Genomic DNA, 6,563 nt, shown 5'->3' with positions numbered 1-6,563 from the left:
GCAGTCAATTAGGATCTTTGTCTGTCCAGCATTTATGAACCTGGTCCTAGTCAGTACTGAAGCTGAAGGCTCTAAAGGGTAAGGAAGAAATACGTCCATCTTATAAATGTATGTACATAAATATATATATATATATATATATATATATATATATATATATGTGAATATAATTATTTTAAGTTGATATGATCACAGAATCATAGAATCATAGACTGGTTTAGGTTGGAAGGGACTTTTAAAGGTCATCTAATCCAACCCCCCTGCAAAGAGCAGGGACATCTTCAACTAGATCAGGTTGCTCAGAGCCCCATCCAACCTGGACTTAAATGTTTGCAGGGATGGGGCATCTACCACCTCTCTGGGCAACCTTTTTCAGTGTTTCACCACCCTTATCATAAAATCTACCCTATTTCAATTTAAAACTGTTACCCCTTGTCCTATTGCTACAGGTCCTATGTGACTACATTTTAATAAAATATCATCCATCACTGCCTTCTAAGACATAATTGATAATATCTACTGAACTTAGTTTATCATTTAGAACTAGATTTTTTTTTACCTGGGTTAGAAATTTTCCTACATAAATTTTTTTTCTTGATTTTAAAACCAAAGTTACTGTAAGTATTGTCCAGCCTCTTGTGTTCTGTTTTCTAAGAACATTCAAGCAACAAATTTTGCTCACATCAGTGCTCCTGGTAAACAAATTTTAAGTTTACACACTTGAGTATGCACACCAGGAGTGGACTGTACACAGTGCCATGGTTACTTGACACAGTGATAGAACTGAGTTCCCAAAACCCCCAACCGGAACCTGGAACAGAAGAAATTAAATATACCTTCTTAGCTAGGATAGGATAGGAAGATGCAATATCTTTGTGTGAACGTGACGAGAGAAAATTGCATTCAAACTCTGATCCCAGCCAATAAATCTTACAGCAGCCTAACTTTTTTTGGAATGATGCCTCAGGCAAAGCACAAGTGTCCCAGAAAAGAAAGAAAAAAAAAAAAAAAAAAAAAAAAAAAAAATGTTTTCATGATTCTCTTTATCACTTCACCATAAATTGCGAGGCCTTTCACAGAGAGACTCAGAGCCTTAGGGTTTTTTGTAAAGTTCTCCTAGTGACTGTGTTACACTTATCTCATAGGGCAAAAAGAAACTATATCTTGTCATATCTCCCCATTCATATCACAGACTCCTTAAAGATCGAGTATTACAACACTCACAGTAAATGACTCGCTGTCAGTCCATAGTGTGCTTAAAAATTAACAGAACTTTTGATGTATTCACATAAGAGGGACCTGGGGGTGTTGATTGACAGCCCGGCTGAACAGGAGCCAGCAGTGTGCCCAGGGGGCCAAGAAGACCAATGGCACCCTGGCTTGTGTCAGCAATAGCGTGGCCAGCAGGGACAGGGAAGGGATCTGACCCCTGGACTCAGCACTGGTGAGGCCGCCCCTCGATTCCTGTTCAGTTTTGGGCGTCTCACTACAAAAAGGACATTGAATGACTCGAGCGTGTCCAGAGAAGGGCAACGGAGCTGGTGCAGGCTCTGGAGCACAGGTTGTACGGGGAGCGGCTGAGGGAACTGGGGGTTTTAGTCTGGAGAAGAGGAGGCTGAGGGGAGACCTCATCGCCCTCTACAGCTACCTGAAAGGAGGTTGCAGAGAGCTGGGGATGAGCCTCTTTAACCAAGTAATAAGTGATAGGACAAGAGGGAATGGCCTCAAGTTGTGCCAAGGAAGGGTTATAGTAGATGTTAGGAAATATTTCTTTCCAGAAGGGGTTGTTAGGCGTTGGAATGGGCTACCCAGGGAGGTGGTGGAGTCCCCATCCCTGGAAATGTTTAAGAGTCGGGTCGACATAGCGCTGAGGGATCTGGTGTAATTGGGAACTGTCAGTGCTAGGGTAATGGTTGGACTAGTTGATCTTCAAGGTCTTTTCCAATCTTGATTATTCTGTGATTCTGTGATTCTGTAATATATTCCATTGAACATACTTTCCATGAAGTGATGATCCATGAAGTGATGAACTTAACAAAATTGTTATAGACTGTTATTTTTTTGTAAGTCTTTTTCTGCTTTTGATTTAACTCAGATTGTGTCTTAGCCATACTGGACTAAGTGATTTTCTCACTCTGGTCTAGTAGGCACATGTAGATCTCAGTTTGTGAATGCCCATCTTTAGAAAAGATTATGCAAAAAATCTATGCAGATGTAAAGAGCACCCATGGCTTTGGTATTATTCAATATGGCTCAAGGGTTGATCTATAAACCTATATGTGTGATATAGACCTCAGAGCATTTCTTAGTTCCTTTTTCTACTCAAGGTGGGGAAGAGACTTGCTTTGTGGCATTCCATGTTTGGTGGGTTTTGTCTTTTTTTTTTTTTTTTTTTTTTTTTGGATGTGTTGGGTGGGTTTTTTTGCCATATTTTCTGTCTGGAATGGATGCTAATATAGGCTCGGGGCCAAAATTGCTCTTGGAAGTTGAGAGCTGACTTCTGTTCCTGACAGAAGTGCTGATATGACTGTTTCTTGGTGTTTTTCAAAAGACATTTTCTGACTGATAACATTGGCCCCATTTTGCCAGTTAGAGAAGCAGCAGAAGAATGATGCTTTTACTCAAGTCTGTTGAATTGGGAAGTATTGACAGACATGGAGACTGTTTCAGGAATATATTAATGGCTGCAACTGCAGTTACTTCAACTGTGTATATATTAGCATAAGACTGGGATAAACCTGATTTTGTTATAAAGCAGCTTTATGCCTGCACTACGGAAGCATCTTTGCTGGGCTTTTGTTGTTCTTGGTGAGGGAAGACATGAGCGGGCTCTCCTGGGAGAGGGTGGTTAATACTCATTGATGGAAACCAGTGTGCACCATGATGTTGCAACATTATCTTTCTCTTCCACATTGTTTCTTAATTCAGCCTAAAAAATGTGTTCCAGTAATTATGAAGAGGGATAAAAAGTTTAGTATAGTGTTTAAAACAACAACAAAAAAAAATCAATGAAAATTCATGAATTAGAATAGAAAGACAAATTAACTGTGAGTCCTCTGCCATGTCCACCCCAAACGTACAGCCACAATGACAGTGATGGCCTTGGCATTCGGGACATGTTTGACTTGATTATGGACCAAATTTGGGTACTCACTATTTTCTAAAGGACAGGACTTGGGAGAGGGTGAAATTGCTGAGTATCTGGATGAGAGGAGGGCACTGAAAACTTCCCAGGTGTCACTGCTGTTGCTGAAATTTTTGAACTGCATACAGGAGCCTGGGCACTATATGCATGGTGAATCTTTCTTTATGCAGTCTGTGGTTTTTTTCTGTGATACCTTTTTACTTGTGTTTTTGTACAATTTTCTGTGCTTTGGGCCAGTTCTAGTAGCTCCAAAATGACCTAGAGGGGACGCTGCATGCAGCAGCATCCACATGTTACAAATTGCTCCTGTTGAACTGGGAGTTGATGCAGGTGTCTGTCACTTTTACCAGAACTGGCTTTCTGTTTGTATTGACTGAAGTCAAAGTTTCCTGGGAAATGTGCAAGATAATTATTTTTTGGTCATAATGAGGTCATTAAGTTCTACATTTTTTGCATTAAAGGGGTTGGTAACATAAATCAGTGTGAATCAAGAAAGGTAATACTGCTATAAGCTTAGTAGAATGTGCCCTGAATTTGGAATAGTGAAAAAAAGAAATATTAACTGCTGAGGGAGCATGTATTCCCAGAACACTTTGTTTCTATATGCAATATCTGGTTTAAGTATTCACCTTTTATAATTGTTTTAACAAAACTTCAAGCTATGTTATGTATTCTGTTGATATCATCAAAATCTCAGCTATGGTACTGATACAATACAAAATTGATTGCACACTGATATTATGCAAAATGATGTTAAAAATGAAGCCTGGCAAGCCAGATGATCCTTGGCAGCTGCCACTTTGATCACTGGTGCCATTCAGTGTCCCAGATATGCTGGAAGTTTGACAAGATGCAAGAGAAAGGGTTTAATTAGGCCACGGTTTTACTAATTCAACTAATCTGGGAGTTATGCATCAATCACCCACACAATGCAGAGTGTTACTTGTTCTCCCTCATTCCTGCCATTAGGAAGTGGTCACAGTCTCACACGTGGCTCTAGGCCACCACAGGTGTGAGGTTTGGAGAGATGGTGCCACAGGATTCTCTTGATTCCTGCCTTTGCCTGGGAATCAAGTCTTTAAGGGTCATGCCTTCCCCTAACTCTGCTTTCAGCTCTGGCTGAGAAAAGGTTCTTGCTGAAGTGACTTCTAAATTACTATTATGTGCCCTCTAACTAGATCCTGTAGGACAGCCCAAATAGATCTCTCTGCCCTGGCCAGTCTGGGGATTAAAAAAAAAACAACCCCGAACATTCTCAGTATTGAGAAATAGGAAATGTGCATGTCTTGTGGATGGGAAAATAGGAGTAGCTGCTCTGTAACTGAAGGAAGACTGGCAGAAGTTTGGGGAGTGAGGGCAGTGGCTGACACATGTAAAGCTGAGGTGCCCCACAGCTCAGACCATAGTCCCTGCTCCGCTCACTGGTTCCTGGAGTTTACAGGGACCTTTGACTTCGTTTTTCTTGTCCTGCAAGGCAACGTCTCATCTTACTGTAACCTGCCTTTGAAACAATTGGAGGATTAGAGTTTCAAATCTTCAGCCATATGAGAAATCTTCTGGAAAATTGTAGTTATTCTTACATTTATCAGCACTGTGATCATTTAAAGAAGATGATACATATGAAATGGGTTGTCCTGGTTCACAGCCCATGGGAAAGCTGTTCTTCGGGACTTGTGAAACAGTACTGAAGCAAAGACTTGGGCAAATTTGTAGTAGCAGTTCTTGAGATAGAAAAAGAGCCCACTTTCTGCAGTGGAAGGATATCAGGCTAACAGTCTTGCGCTGCTGTCATATTGTTCTTACGTACCTCATAGATTTTGGATGGATTTAGAAAATATTTTATAAGGTTAATGTGAACAAAACTTAGGACTCCAGCTCTTTGGTAGAAGCCCAGAGTACTTCCACAATGTGGAGAAAGATGCCATATGGTGCCCGTCCTGGATGCCAGGAGAAGAGCTGACCCTAATCTGTGTTTAAGAATGCAGGGGCAGAATCAACATGTAGCTGTGAGACTACATTCCCTAACTGGAAAAGGATAAGGCAAAAATGTAAGGCAAATCTCCAAAACACTTTTTATATATATATAATTTAGAGATGTAGATTCTCTATCAAGCCTTTCACATGAAAAATGGACATTCAGGATCTCTCTGCTGAAGCTGAGAAGATTATCGAGTACTAACATGCTGGATGATGAACTGTGGATGATGAACTCAACTTTTGTTTCAGATTTAGGTTTCTATCTCAAATGCCATATTAAAAAAATAAAACAAACCCAACAAATCCAACAAACCCAAACCACAACAACTGTTTTATGGGGTATGTATTAGTTTCCAGAGAAACCAAGTTGACTTTGTCCAATTTGTCCTTCTACTTAGTACAAATATTGTAATAAAATAGTAGATGTCCACTCTTAAATCTCCAATATTAAAACAGATTATTCAATGACAGGAATTCAAAATGTGCAGTATGTTATTTCTGCTGACAAAGGAGGGAAGGAAGGGTGGAAGAGACTTTTCTTTGTGGCCCCCACTGTTAACTTACATTGTGGCAAAAGCCCTAAGATACTGAGAGAGAACTCACCTTTCTAAGGCGGTGTCGCATATGAAAGTATTGACACGGTAATGATTTAGTAAGAACTCTAGATTTATTAATAACTACAGCAATTTATCAATACAAAATAAATCAGAAAGAAAAACAAATCGTTTGCTTATTCTAAAATGACAAGATTCACTAACTTAACGGTACCTCAATTTATACATATATATATATATATATATACATACACATGCGCATGCGCATACAAAAAACGGACATATACATACAGAAACAAAGGTGTTTGGACTCAGTAAAATGAACATAAAAGGGACAAACACACAGAGGAACAAGGGTACATACCCACACATGCACCAATAAACAGAGAAAGAACAGGTGAAATAGAAGCTAGCTCAAAGAAAAATTCCCTCTCGAGCTTAGAGCAAATACAATGTCTTGGTATTCCTCAGTGGAAAATAATTGAGAGTCACATGGGTGGACTTCACCCTGGCCCTCTGTCTGAAGAAGATGACACCTTAAGGGTTTTGGTACCTGAGAGGCGTCCCATCTCAGGGGAGATGCTGGTCACAGGCCCGCTGGGATCCAGGAGAGCTCAAAGGGTCTCTCTGGTGGTCGCAGTTTATAGGGTCCAAGATAATTGACTTTTGTCAAATATTTTCTGGTGCCTTCCAGCAGTTGCAAAAGAATTTGATGAACATGCAACTCTGTTATTGTTTCATCTGATCACATCCCAGGCACAGGTGTGCCAGGCCATCAGGAGATGATGGGCCATTATAACCCTTTCCCAGTGATCAGGAGGGGCAGGAGCCAGGCTCCTTAACGTTATCAGTCTTTATCTTCACAGGTTGGTGTATGGCTCGGGGGG

This window comes from Athene cunicularia (assembly GCF_003259725.1).
Source record: "Athene cunicularia isolate RWA chromosome 1 unlocalized genomic scaffold, athCun1 chr1_part1, whole genome shotgun sequence".
NCBI classification, from domain to species: Eukaryota; Metazoa; Chordata; class Aves; order Strigiformes; family Strigidae; genus Athene; species Athene cunicularia.
Note: the sequence above shows the minus strand (reverse complement) of the source record.